The following is a 25,847-nucleotide window of genomic DNA, read 5'->3' on the forward strand; positions in this document are numbered from 1 at the left end:
CCTCCCACTGATCGCGCTACGCTGCACGCTCGTTCAAATCTACTTAAAAGAGAGTAAGTTTGACTCACTTTTGAAGTTTCAAGTTAGCTGTCAAAAGTGAGTAACTTTATTTTATCAAGGTGAGTAACTTCTTACTCAATCATGAAAAAAACGACCTTACTCACTTTTGAGTAAACACAAACATATTTGACTCACTTTGTAAACGTCAAAGACTTGTGAAAATTTCGGCTTCTAAGTTTAGGAGTAAACATTGCTGTTAAACAAGTGCCTTAAAACGAATCATGCAAGTTGTGAATATATATGGGCAATTGTTAGTGGTATCATTTATCCTGTAGGCGAATCCCGGCGCGTATTTTCTTCGAAGAAAAGAAAATTCTCTTGCTGGTGCATAACGGAAGAAAATTTCTTCTCTTCGAAGAAATTAATCGCCGGAATTTACCTACTGATATCAAGTGAAGCGAGGTCAGAGTGAAAATTACCAAGTCCTTCCATAATCCACCAGCAAGAAAATTTTCTTTTCTTCGAAGAAAATACGCGCCGGAACTCGCCTACTGGTTTTGATCGAACAACCGCAAAAAAAATATATATATATAAACAGTAAGTTTTACCGTCGTACTTTTTATTGGACTAATTATCAATTCTTTACAGTCTAACCGGGAAGGCTACTCGTTCCGTCAAACTACATCTTCCAATGTCTTTCATCAATCCCCCAGGTCCCCCAGAGATTTACAACACCCGGGGATACATTCCAGAGCAGCAAAAGCTTCGACACAAATACCACAATTTTTACTTAAAATCATGTACTATCCCAACATTAATGTTTAAGATAATAAAATAAATGTTATGCTTTTTGTATATTTTTCTCTTGATTTTACAAAAATAATAATAAATTAATTTCCAAAAATATTATTTCTGAAGTGAGTGACATCTACTCACTTTCGCAAATTCCAGATTAAACGAAGTGAGTAAGTGTTACTCCAATATTGACATTTGACAACGTTACTCAAAAGTGAGTAACGATGGTGTTACTCACTTGTGAGCAGTTCCACTTTGTTCCGAAGTGAGTCGAATTCTACTCACTTTTGAGTAGATCTGAACGAGCGTGTGGATTCTCAAATTTCTCAAACTTTCAACACAAGCGCATGGAAGAATGGTAGTCGGAGAACTGTCAAACGTATGGAAAATAATGAAAAACGTAAATTACTTGCAATTTGGAAACTGGATCAAAAAAGTAGTGATTAGAAGTCAAGTGTAAAGTGAATACATAACTTTTTGTGTTTAGTTCATCTTCCGTAGAGCTTTCTTTGCTTCAGGATTTCGTTTTTACTACCACTGAAAAAGAGCCATCTATTGCCTTTTCAGTTTTGAATATCGCCCCATTGCAAGTAATTTACGTTTTGCATTATTTTCCATACATTTTGACAGTTCTCCGACTACCATTCTTCCATGCGCTTGTGTTGAAAGTTTGAGAAATTTGAGAATCCAGCGTAGCGCGATCAGTGGGTGATATACAAACAACAGTGTCGCTGCTCGGCGACCAGCGTAAGAAACTGAATGTTCGAAAGGATGTTGTCTGTACTTTTTGCCGCTAGCGCCAACTGTTAGCGATTATTAACGAAATAAACAGTCGTTACCCTATAGGCTCCCAGCTCCAATATGAGCCTATGCATACTATAAAACGTTTGACTTTTACTGTGCGCCCTGTTTTCCAGTTGCCCGTGAGAGAGAGAGCGAGACAGCACCAACACACGGCGCACAGTCATGGCACAGCAAGTCAAACGTGCACAGTTATGGCACGTACAGAGGCTCATTAGAATGTCGTCGACACACGTGAATTTCTTACACAGATGCCTATCTTCAGGCGTTTTTCAAAGTTTTTTTGAAAGTTTAATTTCCATTCAAAGAGAACCTTAATCTAGAAAAGCTAAATTTTGTATAAATTGAAATAAATTTTGCAAACATTAAATGAATACAAATTTTGTAGAAATCTGTAATTTAATCATCACTCGTATGTAACTATAATGCCCTTGTTGAACAGTCCTGAAGCTGTACTAAATTTTATTCCAGACGCAAACCACTTCGCCTCAGTACGAGCAATGCCTTCATGCTTGCAAACCAGACGTCATTCCCATTCCTCTTTGTGCTGCATTTTCTCCCTCACATCAGTCAAACATTTTGACATCAAACACAGCTGGGTTTTGACCAAAGAAGCTAAACAAAACGCCATGCTGAGGCTCTCTCGCCCATTCGCGTTCTCTTCGGCTCTCCACTGGCGACGTCACAAATCGCTAATCTACTGCAGCACCGAGCGTCTGAGATGCCGTATTGTGCTGTTCCGACTCGACCTGCAAGCTCAGTTCACTTCTGTCTGCTTGAAGAGTAGCACCTTCTTCTTCCGAGACGCCAACTAGGGGGAAGTGTGATTCCAAGTAGTGTGATTTCGTGGGAGGAGACGACCTCGCGTATGCGTAGAATTTTTGTTATTTCCTGACAGGAAACTCTTAGCTACCATCCGTGGGTCTTTAGGGTTTGAGAGTGCTGGTTGAATTATCACCTTAAAATTGGATAGTTGCTTTGGCTTTTGAAGACACTGTTGAAGTGGTGTTCCATAATCGGTCAACGCAAAGCCGAATCGTAGCGAAGATCAAAAGAAGCTGCTGCAGAGCCAATTTTCAATGGTATCCATGTTTATGGGTGTGTGTGAGTGTGACGGAAAACACGACCAGAAAAGCATGAAAATTTAATTGAACCAAAACGTATATGCATAACAGCAGCCCAACTCGGAGAAAAATCGAAATCCAAGTGTGCCTCTGCCCGAATTGCGCGTGAAGAATCGTAGTATTGGCCAACTTTGATGAGGTTCAACCGAACGAAAAGCCGAGTGTTGGAGTGAAATCAATGATTGCTTTGATCCACTGTCTCCCAAATAATAATAACACACACTGTGTGAAAGTCGAAGAAAAGTGAATTCAAAGAGAGTAAAATTTCCTTCTGTGTGCAAAAATAAAGCCAGGAAAACAAAAGCGAGAGAGATCAAACATAAAAGTGTTAAGGCGAAAAAGAAAAGAAAAACACAGATAAAATAATTGTTCTGCTCGTTTGGATTTTGTGGCATTGTGGGTGCATTCTAAAAATACTACGCGAGTGTATCAAAATCAATTTCGGCTGAAGAGGTGAATTTGTTGTCTAAATGCTTCAAAGTGTTCAGCGGAGTCGTCGTCAGAGCTGAGCTAAGCGGAACGATAATCGGTTGACTTGATTATCATCGCAACGCAACGGAACATCATCTAATGAGACTGCAGGTTAGAGCGCGGGGAGGGACCATTTGCATCGGCGGAGGGTTTAACATTGAAATATGATTTACATAACGATCGCTCTAGTATGCATATCTAGTGATATTTAGAGCCGTGCGCCGCTGTAGCGGATATATTTTACGTCACGCCACTGATTTTGTATTTTACGCTGATTAATATTTCTGCCCAAAACATGCCCTGGGAATATTTAAACATTGTTTTAGGAATTCTTGCGAAAAAACTTACGTAAATTCGTAAAAGGGATTTTTCCAAGAAGGTGTATAGGAAATCATCAAGCGGATCATCCAAGAATTCTTCTACGGATTCTATCAAAAATCATTTCAGAGATTCTTCTGAGGATAGACACTCAGATACTTTTACCGTTTTGATTCAAATTCCGGACAATCTACTTTGTATGGGAAACATTTCACACGAAATGTTTAAATTTTTGCCGCTCAAAAGTTCTCAATTTCGAGGCTCATTTCAGTAAACTTTTTCCATAAATATCTTTGAAAATTTATAATACCCAACTTCCTTAGATGTCTCTTTAGTGATTCGACGATTTTTTTTTAAATACAGTAATTTTATTGTATTTTTGTATACAACTGGACGAACCTTAACAGCTTTCACAAAATCACACTCAGAAAATTATTATATATTGTGGGTAACTTTGAATTTCCGCAGTAGTGGAACATTTGAAGTTTGATTCGACGAATAATAATGCTTGCGATGAAGTCGATTGAAACCCTAATTTGGAGCTTTCTTAGAAGGAGATTCGCAACTGTTAATCAACCTTTTGAAAAACATTTTGCCAGAAATTATTCGAAGGTTATATCAAATCTGTTCACTTAAAAAGTTTCTGCAAATATATTGTCAGCAGAATTAACATTGAAGTAATGAGAGAAAGCTCCTCGTTTTTCCCCAGGAATTGCTCTCGGGATTTGAATCATATTCCTCTAGCTTGTTCCTCAACAAAATTTTAAGGTGTTTTTGGAAATGCTTCTTAGAATTCTTCTATAAATACTTAATATAATATGCCGAATCTTGGCTTCTATGAAGTTTGCTAGTTGAACAATGCCTAAAATTGAAAAAAAAAAACGAGATTCACACAGCAGAGTTCATGACAAAAAACTAGATGTTAAGGTTCATTAATGAATTCCTGCAAGATTTCTCTTAATACTATTTCAAAAAATTAATTTATGGAATCCTGCAGAATATTTTTTTTTTCAAATATGTTCAAAAATAAAATTCGTAAATTGTTTCAGAAACATACTCCCTTGAACTCGATCACAAACTACACCCAAAATTCTCATAGAATTATTTTTTTTTTAGGAATGACTGCAATAATTATCTTCTTTTACTCCATGTTAAATTCTTGCATTTTTTCTTCGGTATGTCTCGAGATATATTTTCAAAATTAGCTTCTTAAAGTTTTATTGAGTTTGTGCCTACAAATGCTTCATAATCTTTTTTAAAGATCCCTTCAAAAATAAGTTTTGTTGAAGCTTTTTTACGATATTCTTGATGAAGTTTGATCTAGGATTCATAAACATCTAATTTTCTATAATTCCAATATTCCTCTAAAAACTGTTTTGAAGATTCCTTCAGAACTTCATCCAATTCTCTTTTAAGATTTTGTTTTGAATGATTTCTATGATTTATTGATGTATTCCAACAGGAATCATCTTACGGGATTTTCAGGAAATTGACCAACAATTTCATCAAGAACATTTTAAAGCATTGAATCATCCTATAAGTATAGAAATAATTTCTGAGATTTATTCACGACTTCATGTAACGTACTTTATAAATACTTCTACGCTAAGAACAGACAAAAAAAAACCATGGAAACTAAAGAAAATGTCTTGGTTTTTATTTCTGTTAGACATATTTTTAAAAACAGGATCGTAGTAACCCGCGCGTCGAAACGGACGTCAAAATTTTTCGCTCGCGTTTTTTTCTGCTGATTCTTGATTTTAGTCAATTTAGGAAGCGTTTGTGACAGGATTTTTGAGAACTTACGTCCGGAAAAGTGTCGTCCAAGTTTCAAGCTCGAGTTTGGCTTTCGCGGTTCCGGAATGAATTATTGTGTGTGTATCGCGTGTATCGACTGAGCAGCCAATCACGGATGGATGATTAATTTGGTGAGGCCGTTACATGCTTTTATCTTAAATGTTTGATTGATATGAAACATATTGTGGACTCCGTGGCCATTCGATTAGTGCTACTAAGCATTTAACCGTATCGAGTCAAAGAGTGTTGGTTCAATTCTCTCTTCAGTCTGGAAAACTTTTCGTCAGGAAAGATTTTTCACTGTGCCACTGGGTGTTGCATGCTAGTTCGTTCTAGTGTGGTGCTTCCTTCAAGCGGCAAATCGACCACTAAAAGTATTAACGTGTCGGAGTCTTTAAAAAAAATATTTACATCATGATAACGATAGGAATGTCACTATTTCGTATTTATACAACAGAATATTAATGGTTCGTCACTATAATCTACGAAATCCGAAAAGATCCTGGAACGACCAAAGAACGAACTTTGCTTTGTAGTCACGTTACTATAAATAAGGGTTTCCCAACCGTTGGTCCACAGACCCCTGGGGACCGTTGCGAGTTCTCTAGGGGATCCGCGGACACATTTAGAATAAGTGTTGTTTCTCTTGATTGACAGTGAATCCGTCGTCTAACTTGTTTTTAAAACAGATTTTTTTCCAAGTTGCAAAATTTCATCTCTCAAATATTTCTAAGCTTTGATCTATTTTGTTTCTTTCAACTGTAAAAAAATATTTTCAAAATCAATCACTCCGTTGAAGATTCCAAGCTTAATGTAATTACATAACGCGCATCCGTTTTTTTCCCCTCCAGCGTGACTTTGAAAATTGAAACTATTATCATATCTGGAGGCATCCATAGGAAATTGCTGGAATATTCGCGGGCAAATTTTGCCAGCTGCCAAGCGAGAATTTCGAAAAATTCCTCGGAACTCTGGTGATTATTAGAAGGATTGAGAAAAGTAAGATTTTTCACGGCTTTCCCAAAACCATTTGCGGAAACTTTTCGAGTCTGTCATTGAAATTTTAAGTGACATTTTCGACCGATATCTGTCGCAGTAATTCCAAACGTGGAACGATACAGACTGAAGCGGAAACAGCAAACCCGCCTATTCCGGGACAAAAAGCGCCGCCTGGAAGAGGTGGAATGCCAAGAGATGGAGTTGCTGTACCGTTCTCAAGAAACGCGGAAGTTCTATCAGAAGCTCAACACATCCCGCAAAGGCTTCGTGCCGCGAGCTGAGATGTGCCGGGATAAGGATGGGAGCATCTTGACGGACGGACGCGAGGTGATCGAAAGGTGGAAGCAGCACTACGATGAACACCTGAATGGCGCAGAGAACACAGGCACAGAAGGTCAGGACAGCGAAGGCGATGGCTACGTCAGCACAGCGGATAGCGGAAATCAACCAGCTCCCACGATGGGGGAAGTTAAAGATGCCATTCAACAGCTCAAGAACAACAAAGCCGCTGGCAAGGATGGTATCGGAGCCGAACTCATCAAGATGGGCCCGGACAGGTTGGCCGCTTGTCTGCATCGGCTGATAGTCAGAATCTGGGAAACGGAACAGCTACCGGAGGAGTGGAAGCAAGGCGTTATATGCCCTATCTACAAAAAGGGCGACAAACTGGAGTGTGAAAATTATCGTGCAATCACCATCCTAAACGCCGCCTATAAAGTGCTATCCCAGATTCTCTTCCGTCGTCTATCACCTATAGCAAACGAGTTCGTGGGAAGTTATCAAGCAGGTTTCATCGACGGCCGCTCGACAACGGACCAGATCTTTTCCGTGCGGCAAATCCTCCAGAAATGCCGTGAGTACCAGGTCCCTACGCACCATTTGTTCATCGATTTCAAGGCGGCATACGATAGTATCGACCGCATAGAGCTATGGAAAATCATGGACGAGAACAGCTTTCCCGGGAAGCTCACAAGATTGATCAGAGCAACGATGGACGGTGTGCAAAACTGCGTGAAGATCTCTGGCGAACACTCCAGTTCGTTCGAGTCTCGGCGGGGACTACGACAGGGCGACGGACTTTCGTGCCTGTTGTTCAATATTGCGCTTGAAGGTGTCATGCGGAGAGCCGGACTTAACAGTCGAGGCACGATTTTCACGAGATCCGGACAATTTGTTTGCTTCGCGGACGACATGGATATTATTGGGAGAAAATTTGAAACGGTGGCAGATTTGTTCACCCGCCTGAAACGCGAAGCAACAAGAGTCGGGCTAATGGTGAATGCGTCGAAAACAAAGTACATGCTGGTTGGCGGAACCGAGCGCGACAGGACCCGCCTAGGAAGCAGTGTTACGATAGACGGGGATACCTTCGAGGTGGTGGACGAGTTCGTCTACCTCGGATCCTTGTTGACGGCTGACAACAATGTTAGTCGGGAAATACGAAGGCGCATCATCAGCGGAAGTCGTGCCTACTATGGGCTCCAGAAGAAACTGCGGTCAAGAAAGATTCACCCCCGCACCAAATGCACGATGTACAAAACGCTCATAAGACCGGTAGTCCTCTATGGGCATGAGGCGTGGACTATGCTCGAGGAGGACTTGCAAGCTCTTGGGGTTTTCGAACGCCGAGTGCTGAGGACGATCTTCGGCGGCGTGCAGGAGAACGGCGTGTGGCGGCGAAGGATGAACCACGAGCTCGCTCAACTCTACGGCGAACCCAGTATCGTGAAGGTAGCTAAAGCTGGAAGGATACGCTGGGCAGGGCATGTTGCAAGAATGCTGGACAACAACCCTGTAAAGATGGTGTTCGCCACGAATCCGGTCGGAACAAGAAGGCGTGGGGCGCAGCGAGCTAGGTGGATTGATCAGGTACACCAGGACCTGGAGAGCGTGGGTCACAGTCGAGGATGGAGAGAAGCGGCCATGAACCGAGGGAATTGGCGAAATATTGTTGGCGAGGCTTTATCAAGATAATTGATGTAAAGCCAAATAAGTAAGTAAGTACTGTCGCAGTAATCTTCGGATTCCAACAAAGATTTTCGACAGACTTTTCGAAAATTGTCTGCCCTTTTTTACAAATTATTCCCACAGCAGATAGTTGGCCTCTAAAAAACACATTCTCAAGCCTCTTGAAATTTACACAGTGGCTTAGAGAGCTAATGATTTCTAGTGAAATCCATGGGAACACCATGCAAAAATCCTTCATTACGTCCTGGGAATGTTTTTGACGAACAGTTAACGGGATTCGGAATATTCCCATGTAGGGAGATGTATCTTATTCTTGGCACTTTTGATTCATTCAACCTCCCATTCTTAAAAGCTACTGTGTCACAATTTGCATTTGTTTCGGTGTGCTTCTTATTGCAAATTTCAGACAATTCTGCCGAGAAAAATCTCACATGATCAGTGAACCATGGAAGTATCCAAGAATCTCCAGACAATTTGATGAAGAAAAACTACAATGCTCAATGTGAATGATGGATGGAGGTGTCCATGTGATTTATCCTATATTCGCTGCATGATTTTTTGTTGAATTGCGTAAAGATCATTTATAGAACTTTTTATGTCGTATTCTTGGAAAGATACAAGTAGGGCTCAACTATTAGGGTACTCCTCCAAAGGATAACAACATCCATAAACATTGATTTCAAGAGCTTCCAGCTATAGGGGTTCGCGAAACGTTTGTAAAGCTTCAAAGCTCCGAAAAAGTTGAGAACCGTCTATATCACTATACGGTTTGTCAATAATATGATTCAACTTAAAAAAAGCCCTGCAAACTTCTACAAAAACCCCAAAAAATATTTGCATACATTGAAATTATTTACTCAGCAATTTTGTTTATAAAAGTTTAAGTAATAAGAGTTAGTAAGGACTGCTCATTTTATAAAGTGGACACCTTGTACATGCAATATCTCTTTAATCTATCAATGAAATCGCAAACGGTTTTCTGTACATCATTCAACTAGTACTGTACAATATTGTTGAAATAAAAAAGTTATCAAAATAATTAAATTTCACACTAATAAGGTACAACGTTTTGAATGGTTGATTTTTGGAGGTTATCAAAATCAAGGATTATCAAAAATTGGCTGGAAAACTTGACAATCTATGTTTTTTATTTTCAAAAAAGGCATGTTCGTCGAAAGCATAATCAATTGAAAGCTTGCTAAAAAAACATCAAGTTCTTTTTGGAGAAACAGTTCTCCAAATATCATGGAATCATTTTTTATGGATTTTCAAAATAAAAATATTTTAAATTTAAATGGAATTAACATGAGTAGAACTATAAGGAATAAATTTCGTCCAGACGGAAGTAATAATATAGTATTAATATGAAAAATAACTTATGCCTCCATAGAGTTGCCTATTTAGTCCCCACGTCATATTTTAAGCAAAATAGAAAAACAAACACTTTATGTTCAGAAGACCACTGAAAGCACAATGACAATCATCAAAATTGGGAACATTGCTTTTATTAAATCGAATTTATTTTTAATGTATTATCTTCAGAATATGTTATTCTGAGATGACGTATCAAAATATCCGAAGAAAAACGCCTGCTCTAGATCGTTAAATATGCGTATATGATTTTAAAAGCATGGCATTTTTCAATGAAACCACCATAAAGAGTAAATTTTGTACCTTAGAATGGGGTCAAAACTCAAGATTTTGCTCTATTTCATACAAATATAGTTTCTTTAGTAATATTAACTAATTTTCAACTCGCTCATTACTTTACTTTTTTGCTGAGAGTAAAAGGATGGTGTATTAGCAAATTTAGCCATAAGGAATAAATCATTGAAGTGACCTTGTGTCAGAGAATGGTGGAATATTATTGATGTTTTCAAAGCTTTACCTTTAGTAGAATAGTAAAGGATACCAACATACAATTTGTTCATAAAAATTAGAATTTTTTTCATGCGCAAAATAATGCTTAACTTTGACGAACAGTTTTTTTTTAGGAATTGTGGCGAAAACTATTTAGTTCTTCAACCAAAAGCATTTGGTAAGTTTTTATATTTTCATAATATTTTCATAAATAGTTTTACCAGTGTTACCAGTGCTAGTATTTACATTTGAATTTTCATACACCGATCTGTCTCATATTCCTTACATGACCCTTATTAACTTGATAAATAATGTACAATATTTAAAATTTGTCCATTGGATGACCAAATATTTCACAATTCAAGTACACTAAAGTCTTTTTTTTCTACGGTTTTTTTTGCACGCTTTATTTTTACACGGCTTTTTTTACACGCCTTTCGGAATTAACACGGTACTTTTTTTATACAAAATTCGGAAATATCACGGTTTTTTACTTATTTACACGGATTTCGGAATTAACACGGCTTTTTTCCTATTCACACGGATTTCAGAATTAACACGGTACTTTTTCCACGGATTCTAGAATTACCACGGTTTATTTTAACACAAATTCTAGAATTAGCACGGTTTTTTTTTGCACGGAATTTTTTTGCACGGCACGGGGGACCGTGTAAAAAAAAACCTTAGTGTACTCTATATTGAAAAACACTGAAAATATTAGTTTTAGGCTTCAAAATTACCACTTTTCCGAATATGGGTCTTGTTCAAAATTTCAGACAAAATAGCAAACCTTCAACGTCTGTAGGCCAACAAATCCCTGAAGCCACCGCCGATGAAAAAATATCTCGGCGCACAGGTCTGGTAGAGCTCAGGGCCGAGAACGGGATATCGGCCATCGGTCGCTTTACGATTGTGGCGAGAATGCGAAGCGAACGGACGAAGAGCTGCAAGTCAAGCTGATTGCATATTTGCTCTCTTTGTTATGCTAGGTGTCACCAACTTATCTGCAGTGGGTTGTTTTTTTTTTCGCTCGCTTGCTTGCTCATTTCTTGCGCCTGTTTAAAGTCAGACTAGGACTGAAGATGTGTCTGAGCCGGGATGCTTGGAAATGCACATTATTGTAGTTGTCCCGTTTGTGTTGTTTTTGCTCCTTTTGCTTGGTTCGCTTTGTCCTTCTTGGCTTGTTTACGATTCAACGACCTCGATTCTGCTGCACCCCGTGGTGTTTCTTGCTTTGCTGCTTGTTCCCTGGTTCTGGTTTACGGAAGGCTACGAGCAGTGTTGCCAGTGTTTGAATCATTTGACATCGTTGTGAATTGTGAGCCGAAAAGGTTTGGAAAAACGAAAAGTTAACACCCTTGATAAAAACAACAAATAGCAATAACTTTTCTAAATCTCAATCGATTTCTACAATATTCGAGTTGAAAGTCTCTAACTTGAATAGCATTCGCACCACCATGACATTCATAACGTTTGTTTTGAATTGAGCTAGAAATCTCGAAAAAAAAAACTCGTGTCCCACTCGAACTTTTACCACACTTTACTCTTAGCATTTTATGAACCTTTCTTAGTCGAGTGGTTAGAGTCCGCGGCTACAAAGCAAAGCCATGCTGAAGATGTCTGTGCTCCATTCCCGGTCGTTCCAGGATCTTTTCGTAATGCAAATTTCCTTGACTTCCCTGGGCATAAATTTTCATCGTACCTGCCACACAAAATACGAATGCGAAAATGGCAACTTTGGCAAAGAAAGCTCTCAGTTAAAAACTGTGGAAGTGTTTATAAGAACACTACCTGAGATGCAGGCTTTGTCCCATTGAGGACGTAATATCAAGAAGAAGAAGAAGTCTTTGAACAAATCCAAAAACCTGGCAACTCTTCCATTTCGATCCGGGATTCCCGCATCTTGCGAGAAATCAAAACACAACTCCCTCGCTCTCGTTTCGAACTCACATTTCATTGAAAAAGCAATCCAACCTTTCTCTATTTTCATTGCTCTTGCTCAAAACCAATTCAAACAGCGTTATTCCTAGAAGCGAACAAGGTCTGAGCCATGAATGACACACACCATAGCGACGCCAGCCAGCCGATATGATGGTAAATCCGCCGTTCCACTTTGTCATCCTCTCCATGTCCTATTCCTCTACCGAATGGATCCTGTTGAGAGTCTCCCCATTTTGTGAGTCGATTGCCTACCATTCGCGCACTTTGCCCAATTTTTATGGTGATTTCAACACCCCCGAACAAATACAAACGCAAGGATGCACCCGACAGGATCCGGAATTGGTGGATCCTGATGGTGAAGTGCACATTGAAATTAGGTCAATTCAGCAAGATGGTTCCAGCTGTGGCATCCATGTCCTGGTGCTTCGTTTTATGTAGGGTAGGACGGGGTAAGATGGGCACCCTAAGGTTATTGTCAATGTTAATCGAGAACTAGCATTTTTGAACTTCAAAAACCATGTAGTGTCCTTTCTCAGCATCTTTACTACCATCTATACACACACATTAAATATCAAATATAAAAATATGTATTGATAATCATTGAATTAAAAAGTAATGTTTTTTAGGACATTTCTAAACACCCGGGGCAAGATGAGCACCCCTGAAGGGCAAGATGAGCACCACATAGAAAAATGGTTTAATCTCCGCAATTTTTTTTTTTTTTTGTATTTGCTTTAAGGGAACATTTTTGTACATTGTTGAGGAAGTATTCAGTTACAATTTTAAGCGTCTGTAAATTACGTCACGCTTTAGAATGGAGGAAAGTCATTTCAAATATGACAGGCCAATTACTATTAGGTATTAGAGATTTAATACAAAAAACATAACTTGAGGAGCGGGCGTGAAAAAATGAGGGCAAAGTAATGCAAGACGTAATGAATGGACGAAGCTTTGATTGTTTTTGAATTTGTCTTGTGGTTGCATCACGGTTTATAATAATGTTTCTATATTTTTTTTAGTAATTCTGATTGAAATCGTTTGACTTTTTTTTATTGAAAACAACATTTTAACAATTCAACGTTATAAACAAAATAACATTTCTTCGAAGTTCATAGATCTTGGAGTATGTAGGTAGGAATGATTTGAAAAATCAGCATGTTGGACAAGTTTGACCGTTACATAGGTGATACCACTTGTCATATTCAGCGCATTTATTCCAATTTTCCCCATCGTCCGACGTTACGAAGCTAAAACCGCATTTCTCGCATAATGAATCCTGGGTCAGAACATCCCTTTTACGTTTCTTAACAGGGATTTCGGCGTTCGCTTTGGATGATTTTCGTTTTTGCTTTCGAAGGTCGCTGATATCCTTGGTAGCCGTTGAAGCTTTCAGCTAATTACGATTGGGTCTAGATGTAATGTTAGCGGCTTTCTCTTTCTTCCTCCAATGTGTGATCCTTCTACAAGTCATCTTTGGAAGTGGTTTTATTTCAGAAGGTGAGATTTTGAACGCAGATTTTCCTTTTTGTACTGGGGTCTGCACTGGATCTTTCTTTGATTCAACAGTTGTCGAGTTTTCGATAATTTCCAGGATTGGATTATTGGTAGCATGTTGTTCCTTAGGCGATTTTCCAATCTCAGATTCATCAAATCCAAAGAATGGACGATCATCCTTAATCACTGTGATAGTAGGTACATCAGTAGTTCCATCTTCCTCGACCAATTGGCCTTTAACTACAGCTGAATTACTTTTCGTGATGACAGCCGATTGATCATCCGTGACTAGTTCATCTGGCGAACGCAGAGGTTCAACGATTGGCAGTTCACCGTCACCGTACATACTAGATGGCTCACCTTCGTTGATCAGAGGAACATCAGATACATCCGCAGCAGCAAAATCATCATCTCCAAAGACACATCTATTAAGCGGCGCAATTTCAGTTTTGATGAAACCGTTGATAGCGGTAGACGGTGTGGCTGATGCGATGAAAGCTTTTCCAAAGAGTGAGCTAACGTCATTAATCGTCACAGTTTTTCCTGGGTTGTTCTTTAAGAAAGACTCTTCAGCCTTGGAAAAATGTGATTTCAGTGATGCCATATAACTGACATCGAGTGGCTGAATTTTGTGTGTACAATGTGGAGGAAACGAAATTACAGTCACGTTGGACACTCTTGCTTTCTCCACGAAGGCAAGATTTTTAGTGTGCGAACTGTGTCCATCCAACAGCAAAAGTATTGGACTTTCTGGTGTTGGTCTGGTATGGTCTACAAAATGGTCAAACCATTTGCAGAGCTCTTTTGCATTCATCCAACCAGTCGGATTGCAGCTGAACAGCGAATCTGGGGGAGCGCCTTTCTTAAGCTGCGCCGTCATTCTCACTCTCGGGAAGATAAGCATGGGCGGAATGTAAGTGCCCGCGGCAGACATGCAAATCGCTGCAGTTGTAAGTACGCCCCTCTCTGCTGAGGAAACGCACCCCACTTGCCGCTTTCCACGACGAGCCAGCACCTTGCTTTTTTTCGTTTGAACCTGTAAAAGATAAGCATCTATCATAGTGATTTTTTATCAAAATAATGACAATGAATTTGAACCTACCCACAGTGGCCCAAAGCTGGCCATAAGTCAAAAAAATGAAGTTTGCAAATTCCTTCCAGAATATTTTTCCTTGATTTCTTCAGTATTGAATAACAACTCCCCAAAGTTTCAGATTGATCGGTGTATATTTCGATTTTTCACAGCATGTGACCTGGAGAGATGTCAGCTGAAATTGATCCTTTTAAGTTTTTAAAATATCGTGAAGATTGTTCTATATAAATTGCAGTTTATGTACTAAATCATGACCAAATCTTTCTCAACCGGTCTCATTCGAAAGAATATACCTTAGGCTTTGCTTTGAAGATATTTCAAACCATATTTGACATGTTTACCATTTGAGATTGTCAAGAAGTGTATAACATGGAGCTCCTTCAAAAATAAGACATTTTTTCAAAGGTAGTGCAAGTTATCTGGGAAACGCTCTAAAATGATCATTTACCCCTCAATGTGTGGCAAATGTTCCATAGTATTCGATGTACTATGGCTTCACTTGCGCTTTTTTGCGCCAAGATAAGTAAAAATATTTTTAGTTACACTGCAAATCAGCCCATAAGACCATCAAACTTGTTATGAATATCGCATTTTTTTACCATTATAAGCTTCCGAATGGATTCAAAAACCACCTCGAGCTTGCCTACGATATTTAACTTCAAATTGGCATCGACATAATGACGTTTCATTTGATTTTGATCTGAATACGGATTTCATTGATTGAATTTTAAAACTGAAAATATCAATTTTCTGTTTCAGCGACTATTTCTATCAAATTACGTCTAAAAATAATGTTTTGTCAAATAATTAGCATTTTTGAACGTTTTGAGTGATAATTGTACTTTTGGCCAGCATTTGTATGGGATGCGGCCACTGTGCTACCGTTAGGACAGAAGTTTCGTCCACAATGTAGATCCGAGAAGGTGAAAATTTTCCAGTTGCAAGGGCGTTTTCCAGCACATCGAAAAAGCCGCTGACGGCGACACGGTTGGAACCTTGAGCTCTTGCGACGGAAGTAGCTTCTGGCAATCTCAGTGATATTTCGGGATGACGCTTTCGGAAGCCGGTAAGCCAATCTAGTCCGGCAAGTTGCTTCTCTTTGTTGAAACGATGAGGGATTTTATTTTTCTCCGCCAGATCAAAGGCCAACTGACGGGCTTCCAACGTTGTCATGCCATAAAATCGTTTTTCGAAGTCCAGAATATGTGCAATTAACTCTTGCTCCTGTTGATCTGTGAATACAGTTGCATATCGGCCCAAGTTGTTCACCTCACGATGCTGCCTTAAATGTCGTGCCAGGGTTTGTCTCGGAATTGCATGATCAAAAGCTGCTCTTTTCACGGAACATTCACCGGATACGATACGGCTTCGATTTCCGCACGAATGTTTTGTTTTCCCCACTTTTTCCGGTCAGAAATACGCTTGTAATTCCGAACCATTTTTGGAGTCCACTAGCGTTCACAATCATAACAAAAACTTTCGATATTGACACACGCTATTTGAGGTTATAGCAGATTGTTGTTGTGTGGCGAACTTGCCCCGTATCAGGGTGCTCATTCTACCCCGCATGGAGATACTTTTTCAACTACTGTTTTTTACATATTTACATATTTTCCTCAGACATTTTTTATAACATACTTGAATCACATATCTTAAGTAGTGCTGAGCGTAGATAGCAATGGAACAAAAAGCTTTCAGTACAGTATTTTAAACCTTATTGTATAAGCCCAACACCTTATAAGAAATGTACTGATACACATTGCAGACGGATCAAATTGATTTTCTCGATATTTTTGAAGTATTTCTCGGCTTATTTCAGGAATAGTAGATGATGTTAATTACATCTAAACGTACATTTACTAATATTTCAAAATATCACAGTTTTTTTTAAGTTTTTTCAGGGGTGCTCATCTTGCCCCGGGTGGCCATCTTGCCCCGTCCCCCCCTACTGACGTTTCGTGGGAGGCGGGAATTCGGTACACTGAGGCAAAAATACTTAGGTTTTCCATAAATCATGACTTATGAATCAGCCAAATTATGGTTTCATTGAACGTTTAACCTTTTCGATATTGGGATCATAAGTTTCATAAGTGAGAGCTTTGAATAATTTAAGAACCAATACTTGAAATAATTTTCATAACAATTGCTAAAAGAACTGCTCCGCTTTCGATGTTGGGTACAAGTTAATCGTTAGCAGATCACATGTTATCAACACATGTCAATTTTTGAGCATGCCTGAAATGAAAGGCAAACATTATAAACAATTGATTATTTTACTTAACCAATTATCATTGCGTTTATTGTCGATTTTCATTGATTGACTTAAAAAAATTTAGTAATGAAATTCTTTACCAAAATCATAAGTGAAACTTAAAAATTTCAACAATAATCGTTGTGGCGCCAAATCATAATTATTCCTTAAGAAATTATTAAGTTTTTTTGCCTCAGTGTAGTACAGTATACTGCCCATAACTGCATAACAGTCACATTCGACATTTTTGACAAATTGGAGTTAATACCATAGAGAGTCTTCAAATGATAAATACTTTCGATCAACTTGCTAACATCTGTGAGATTGTTCTAGAAAATTCGAAAAAAATACCAAGTTGTTTTGTCACATTGGCAATTGTAATCGCATAACAGTCACATTGAGATTATACATGAGCTTCATAATGTAGTAGCAACGAAATTTCTATCTGAATTATTTTCTGACTATTCACCCAATATGCGATATGAGTTGTACAAAATTTCAGCCTCAAATAAGCTCTTTTGAATTCTTAATGGTTTTTTGAAATTTTGGTTTCCTCCCATACTGCAGTAAAATGCAAACTTGGTATCCCATTTACTCAATGCCTACTTTTGTCGAATGTTACAAATATGCAGTTATGGGCAGTATAGTCGCCATTAATGTTTAATTGCAGAAATTTATGAAAAGTTGAAGAATGTGACGATTGATATTTTTAGCGTTATATGTATAATATATTATAAAATCTTCTTTTCTTCTAATATTAGTGTTCTATGAGCACCTCCACAGTTACTGAGTTTTTTTTTGACTGAGTGCTTTTTCCATTTGACCTTGTTTTCTTTTGGCAAGCACAAAAACACGCTAAGGACTGTGTCGAAATAGTAGTTTACGTAACAAGTTGCAGAATGATGGTGTTTACAGCACGAGTCGTTTTTTGCAATTTCATAGAAGACCAATTGAGGGTATCACACACTTATCGGGAAGCATTCAACAGTATTTTATATTTTCTTAAAATTGTTGTGTAATGATTCATTACGCAACTCAAAACAATTGCGTCATGAAAAAGCGTTACATAATAGTCATTACGCAACTGATTCCCGTTTGCGGTAATGACTCTTCCCGACCAACCAGTCTTTATAATTCTTTATAGATCTTTGACCAACGATGGCGATCGCTAACGGTTCAATACGAATCTTTATCGATCGCTATCGAAAATCACTGACTGGTTGACCGGGTTACCACACTTCACAATTCTGTGCAGGAAAATAAGCCGTTTTATGGCAGATTGGCGTGATGAAAAACAGCCTATTACGATGAGAAATCACAAAAAGTAATTAGCAACATATTTAATTATCTGAGAAATGTTGATTTCATCTTCAGCGTAAAATCAATTTGTAGAGAGGCTCCTCGAGCTAGAACTGGAATAAAGTGCTCCGCTAATACTCTGAATTCATCGAATTCAACTTGAGGTACAATACGGTCCTGAAGCCATATTCCAATTTTAGTACCTAACGCTTAAATTTAGGCCAGAAGCACACTTTTGATCGTTACGGTTAACTTTTTATTAATAGTTGTTTTAAGTAAAAAACATTTTCGGGTTTTGAGATTTGTGTAACAAAATCTCAAAACTCATTTTTTACTCGTACTTTGAACTTTAACGTTTGGTGTATTTTGTTTAACGCGTCCCTTTCGGAATGTCAGATAGGAACATCCCCAGTGGTAGAAAGTAAAATCTCTGTGGCGTTTTTGTCAACTTAGTGAACGTCAAACATGATCAAAAGTGTCAACGTTTGAATTTGGACCCATTTTTTAAATGAGAGTATAAATTTGATATAACCGTTATTTAGGCAGAAAATTTGCTAAAATAGTAGCAAGATGTCGCATTTTTGTGTTATTGAATAAAAACAAGATTTTATCGAACAATTATGGTCCATATTGTTGTTTATTGTAAATGTGGATGATAATGGTTTGCAAAATTACGCTTATATATTCTAGATATGTGTTCAATCATTTAAAAAACGGTTCTATCCCCATCGGTCGAAAGGGTCGTTAGACTGAAAGCGTCATTAGGCCGAAAATGAACGATAGATAATTAACAGGGTCAGGATAATTTATATTACCTAGAAGCCGCCGAATGAATTTTCAGCTCGAATGGATTGTTAGTTTTCGATCAGGATAATTCGCATAACCTAGAAGCCCACAATATCCATTGTGAAATATAACTAAAAAGAACAGCCTTTGACTAAAAGAAGGGAAACCCACTGATGAATGTGTTAGCCTTATGGAATAGTAGTAAATTAACGGCATTAAGCTTAACGATCTGCACCCTTCTCTATGGATATTTCTACAGTATCTTTGGGAACTTCATACAAGTATTACTCGAGACATAACGACAAGTATTGTTAACTGCATATTTTGCATATCTACAGGAATTTCATCATAAACTAATTCAAGTATTTGCCCAAAGGTTCCTCCAAGTTTTCAGGAATTTGTCCATTGATTCTTTATCGGCCTTCTTCATGAATTTCGTTCCAGATACATTCAAAAATTCAACATCATTTAAGTTTAGTAGCTCCACCATGGTTTTTTTTTTGTCAGAGATGCCTCTACTATTTTCTTAGGATTTCCAAAATTGTCGTTTAGGATTTGTTCAGATTTCAAGCCAGAATTTTCAAAGGATATATGCCTTCAGAAATTACTTATGATATTTCTTATCATACCTCTTCAGGAAAATTTTCATACCTCTTCAGGAAAAAACTTTTGGACGATATTTTTTTGGGATTTTTTTTAAAACAAGTCCTATAGTAATCTTTGAAAAACTTCCATAGAAAATTTCGAAGAATTATTGCAAGGATTCCCTTACCCTTGTGGAAGCTCTGGTGGATTTGCAAAATTAATGGCTAAGTTAATTATTTAAAAAAATCAAATACTTCGCTGCATCATATCAGGTACGATTTTCTAAGGCGATTTCCTGAAGTAAATCAAATCGCAAATTGAAGCCCTGAAAATGTGTCTTGAAATTATCAAAATAATTGGAGTACTGATTGCAGATTTGAAACCTTAGATGAAAATTTGTAGAATCCATGGAGATTTTACTTGAGAACTTTCTCCAGAATCGTTAGTTAGACGTCATAAAAAGTTCTTGGTCTTGAAAATTCCAAAATAAAACTAAAATTTTAAACTACTACACGCCTTTTTGTATTTTTTGACTATAGAAACCTGACAAGCCTGCTATTTTTAGTACAAAATTTCATTATGAAGACTAATTTTAAATTATATTTTTGTTAAATTAAATATGGGTTTATGATCAAATAAAAATCTTCATTTAATTCTGTACCATAATGCCTGTCATAATCACTTCTATAGAAGTAGCTATCTTCGAGTTATTTCAAATTTAATGCAAAAATTTGTTAATTGAATAGTAAAATAAGTATATTTTATATGTTATTCGCTATTCTCCGTCAGAAATAAAGGTTTTCGAGAGTAAAGGTCATAGTTACCTCTATTGGCTTTTGTTCTTGACGAAGAAAAGCGAATAATTTATAAAAATAGTAAAATTAATTATTCACTTGGTATATTTTTGCATTGAACTTGAAATAACTCGAAAATGGCTACTTAATTACTTGAGCATTGGAACGTAAGTATTTATTTGACAAAAAAATATTTTGAAAATTGATCGAATTTTTGGTTTTAGGAATTTTTTTTTTTTAAATTCCATTATGTGCCTCAAACATCGGTTTCCTATCAATATTCTTCGGCAAAAAATAAAAAAAATGTAAAAAATAAGTTTTTATGTAATTTACCATTCAAATTATGAATTTTTCATGATAATATGTATACTATTTAAGGGGATATATTTTTCTTGTAGCCCATACGATTCACTACATTTTCCCCATAGACCGTTTTCCTCGAAAACCAACAGTTTTAGAGCTAGAAGTTTTGAAATAAATTGCATGCAAATACTTATAGGCCATTTTCATAAGTTATTATCGTTTTATCTAGGGAAAACATTTGCTCTATCATGCAGAAAACGTGTGTAAAATTTTACCAAAATCGAACATTATCGGGAACGATTTCTGATAGTTTCTATTCATTCTAGATGGGATTCTTAATATCTTGAAGTAATTTATGAAGTCAATCATGAGATAAACCGTGGACGATTTTAAGAAGTTACCCATCTAAGGATGACTTAAGGATTTTTTTTTGTTTTTTTAGAGACTTTCAGCCTTGATTCTCTGGAAGGAATAACAAGAAAAATCGGTAAAGGAACTTGAAGGATTCTTGATAAAATCCTTTAAAGACCAGATAGATTTTTTTGGAAAAAGTCTGGAGAAAGTTTTGGAATAATATCTAGGAAACATTGAGGAGTAATCTTTGTGAAAATTACTTTGCAATTTCCCAACATTTCTTGATAAAACTTCTGGAGCAATTCCTAGAAACATTTATTGAAAAACACTGAACGAATTTCTGGTCGAATGCCTGAAAGAATTCTTGATAGATTTATTTGCAGGGATGCCTGGAGAAATTCCTGAAAGAATTGCAGAATAAATCCCAGGAGAAGAGTTTGAGGAATTTGACAAAGTGACGGGGCTGGTGGTCTAATGGCTACCACTTCTGCTTGATGAACAGAAGGTCATGAGTTCAATCCTAGACCTGTCTCTTTCTTCGTACCTTGTAGTTGTAGTTTCACTTGATTATATCTTCCACACTTAAACTATTTGTTCATAGCGAACGCTAGAACCAGATTTGGACAAGAAACCGTTTCCCTACGCTTCTATTCTTCCATCTTTATAGCACGCCTTTCCCTACGCATAGCCTTGATAGAAACTCCTCTGTGATGCAAAGAGAAGGCGATTTTGCCGTTTTTCTGAGGAGAAAAAATTGAACTCAATTTTTAACACAGATCCTCAAGCGATTCGAGTGAGAGGGCAAAAAAATGCGAGGATTATTTCTGGTACTCTCTCTCTTGTGTCGATGCTCACTTTTGCTCACTCTTCAAAAGAACTTTTGAGCGTCCCGCCCGAACAGGGCAGTCGGGTAGTTGTGAGACCACTTGGTTAATGGACAGCCTCTGACTTTAGAGCCCATTTTAGTTGAAATATGGACTTGAGAGATAATATATTAAAAATACTACTTGCATTAAAATAGTGACCAATTCTCTACAACGATACCTGCTACTAGTCCTGCGTGGAAAGCATGCACCTTGAATGTTCCTTTTTTATTTTGATACATTCCTTATCATAGGCTCTACCGGCCATCCGCATCACGCTCAGGGATACCAGGATCCGGTAAACTGTACACACGGGCACGTTTTCGTCTCAAAAGTGGCCTGGTCAACTATCTTCCACGATGCCCATGCGTTTCGTAAAACTGTACAACACGCTTGCGGAGTGCTAGCTTTTTCTACGCCATCTTGGATTGAATTAATCTTGGATTGAATTAAGTGACTTCACTCAAATGTACTCTCAGCACGAATGTTTGTGTACAAAATCACAAAGAACAAAATTGAAATTGATCTCTGGTTTAGTAATTAAAAAGTAATCACAATGATTTGTTTAGTAGAGAATTTCAACAACACATACGATAAACAGTATGAATTCAAAAACATGATCTTTTTCGGTTTCCGCGTGACGAGCAACTGACAAAACAATGCATTTATCTTTGCCGCTTGCCGCCCTCTGAGAATTGACCGAAAACAACCGCATATTTAGGGTCAGTGTGGGTGGAATAACAATTATATAGTTTTCAAATTTCAGTTACATTTCAACTATAAAACGGATTTATATATCGCCACTGATGGAGGGAGATTACCGTCACATTACATGTAGCAAGCAGGGTGCTCATTCACAAATCATAGGCCCTAAAGAGCAATTATTTCGTTACATCACTGTAAATCTTTTTCTTAATTTCGTCACGATAACAATACCCCTCTTGCTCCAAAACGTGTTTGTTTATTTTGCTCGATAGGTAGACGATTTGACAGTTCAATAGGTAGACTTGGTTTCAGTCTTCGCGCAACTCTCCATCCATCGACTCTGATGCCACTCATTTTATTGAGTCCAGAGAGCAATTCGGAAAAATAATCACGCTCCTTACTTTAATTACAGAGAGGCATTGAAATAATTCTAATTTTTTACTGAACACTCTTTATGGTAATTCCAACCAAAGTAAGCGCACAAAATTATTAACGCATTTCGCTTCCGAACTATTGATGTAATGACTGTTACTGCTCTTCAGTCGAGGCCAATGTCGATGGCGACTCAATCGTTCTCCATCCGAGTACTCAACCTTATAAACATATATACATTTTTCAGCTGTGCATCGAATGGCATTTCCTTTGAAGAAAGGTTTTTCGTTCGAAATTGGCTTTGTTTTGTTTTCCTAGAAAAAAAAGCGGATATAAAACCGGGATTTTCCTTGACTAACCTGTACTGCTTCGTTTAGGGATTTCCGCTTTTGCCTCCGCTACTGTATCCTTCAAGGATCATCGTACAGCTGGCATCGTAGAACGAGCCCCCACTGCCATATTGGGAAGAGTGACAACCGGTGCAGAAACCTACGGTTGATTGACGAGATGTGATTTCCCGGAATAGGTTCCATTCAACGTGAAAGCGGAAAGCATATAGACAGTGACAGGAGGACTTGCTGAGCTGACTATGAGGCGCCATTGTGGCTGCTAATCTAGTGCTTTTCGATTTGAGTTGAGTGGGTGGTGCTGTAAGAGTTTTGCCAACAATTAAATGACGTCATCGTACGGATGGGAGAAATTGAGGTTGCAGGAAAATCATCCAATGGCGTTCAAGGACGTTTACAGGGCTAGTTATCATGGTGATATTGGAATCATACAATTTTATGGATCCCCTCCAATATTTCATTCATGATTATTCCTACAGTTTGTTTTTCAAACAATACTCAAATAAGTTTCCAACTAAAATTTTCATTGATTCTTAAAAAACTGTATATAAGGTTTCACACCAGCAAACACTAAAGCAATTGCAATTATAAAAGAATAACCTTCTTGAAGGGTGCAGATCTCAAGAGTCCAACTTTAGCCATTGGACTAAAATCGAACACCTTTCCACATCATCGAATGGATACTTCTCACGGCATCTTGCTTCCAAACGGCAAATGTTTTCCTTATGCGATTTTCCCTCACCGGTACCTATTCCGTTTGTCACCCAATTTGTAAGGTAAATAAATTAGTAATCAGGTCACTCGCTCGTTACCTCCTCTCCCGTTGTATATCGTTCATTGCTGCAACACTCTGCCTTGAGTTTATATGTTTGTCTCTACTAGCGAAGACGATATCACGCTAGGAGAGGAAACTAACAGAAACTAAACAACCAAAGATGCAAACACACGATAGTAGCGAGACCCCGAAAGGCGTCGCTCGACCAACGATTCACCTCCACTTCGTTGAAATCGAGAATACCGGGGAGCAAACATCTCCGCACAGCTGAAGGTTTAACCCCTATAAGAGCAGCAACAATTTGTTAAACGGAAAAGAACCTTCTATCACGATAATTTATTTATTTTTAAGTTTTGATTTCTTTTTGGATGTGACGATTATGATAATTTCTCATCTGGATACAGAAGTATTCCAAAAATCCTTGGGGAACCGACCCATTATAATAACCCACGTGAAAATCTCAGGTTACTAAGTTTTTTCTCATAATTATCTATTCGCTTTTCGAAACAATACTTTAATGAGAGTCTGTTGTTAAATAATTGAACAAATTAATGCTACCGTTTTCGAGTAATGAGCATTATTGTTTGTTATCACTCTGGTTGTACAAAGAACTTACAAACTGATCGTTTTGTAATTTTTAGATTTCTTGAAGACAATTCAACTGATTTTTATGATTTTTGTTACAGAAGCTCATTAATACCTGCAGTTATATAGCTCATTTTGTTTTAAATTAATAAAACGAAAAAGGCATTTAGCAGCATAGCATAGTACAAGTCAATGGTTGCTACTCCGTGGTTGAACGGAACTGGTAAGAATTGCACTACGATCCAAATGAATAAGGGATGGGAGTTTCCGTTTAATCTCGAAGTGCAATTTTATCAATAACGGCGCCGGCCATGTCCTTACAGTCAGTTGGGATGGGGAAGGAATGTTAGGGTGTAATGATTGTTGCTTCTAGAGACCGAGAATACCTCTGCATCTCCACAATCACCACGGGAAGGGAGTTTATTAGTGAGGGAGGAAAAAATCTGGGAGTCACCTTTGGTCGGTGATGCGATCCATGGAAAAGGGGGAAATAAACAACTTACATTTAAGGCTAGTTTTCTATTTTTGTCTCGAGAAGTTTTTGATAGAAGATTTAAAAAATACGTCAACATCTATAATGTCGAACAATTCAAAAGAAGTTTTTATTAACAGCGAAAACTGAAACTAACATGTATATATTTTAAATTATATGAAACAGGAATAATGCTGACACTTGTAGTGACGAACCATACATAGTTTGTTTGAAAATTACATACGAGTATTGAGTGATTCCAAGCAACAGCACCAAAATTTGGTAAATTTTTTAATTCATTTTTTTCTATTGAGCTAAAATTTTGCACAGTTTTCCAGTTCCATCTAAATCGTCATTTTCCGATATCAAATCTTCAATTTGAGTCACGACTAACTTTTCAAAATGGTGTATGTGAAAATGGTTCAAAAATATTCAAAAAGCTGCACAGCAAAAACGGTTCGTTCGATTGTTAGACAACTAAAGAAACAAAGTTAGACAACTAAATAAAGATTCCAAAAAAAATACACACAGTAAAAAAAAATGTTTTTTGCATTAAAAAACATAATTTTTAACACAAAAACTCAAATATCTCAAAACCCTATCGGAATACCAACGTAATTTTTTGAGGGAGAACGGTCCATTATATTAGCTATCTACCATAAAAATTTGGTGATGGTAAACCAATAAACAAAAAA

The 25,847-nt window shown here is 37.6% G+C and overlaps 1 protein-coding gene across 2 annotated transcripts in view; it reads left to right on the plus strand.

Annotated features, from left to right (window-relative positions):
• Positions 1–2,339: 2,339 nt before the first annotated feature.
• LOC5576142 (protein goliath) overlaps positions 2,340–25,847 on the plus strand; it is a 225,922-nt gene continuing 202,414 nt past the window's right edge. Inside the window, exons 1-2 of one of the 2 annotated variants that reach the window (XM_021854308.1) lie at positions 2,340–2,678; positions 2,772–3,302. The gene's annotated coding sequence lies outside the window, so the exon portion shown is untranslated. The remainder of the gene's footprint in view (positions 2,679–2,771; positions 3,303–25,847) is intronic. The other variant, XM_021854309.1, reaches the window with a different exon arrangement.

This window comes from Aedes aegypti, chromosome 3 (assembly GCF_002204515.2).
Source record: "Aedes aegypti strain LVP_AGWG chromosome 3, AaegL5.0 Primary Assembly, whole genome shotgun sequence".
In the NCBI taxonomy this organism is placed as follows: Eukaryota; Metazoa; Arthropoda; class Insecta; order Diptera; family Culicidae; genus Aedes; species Aedes aegypti.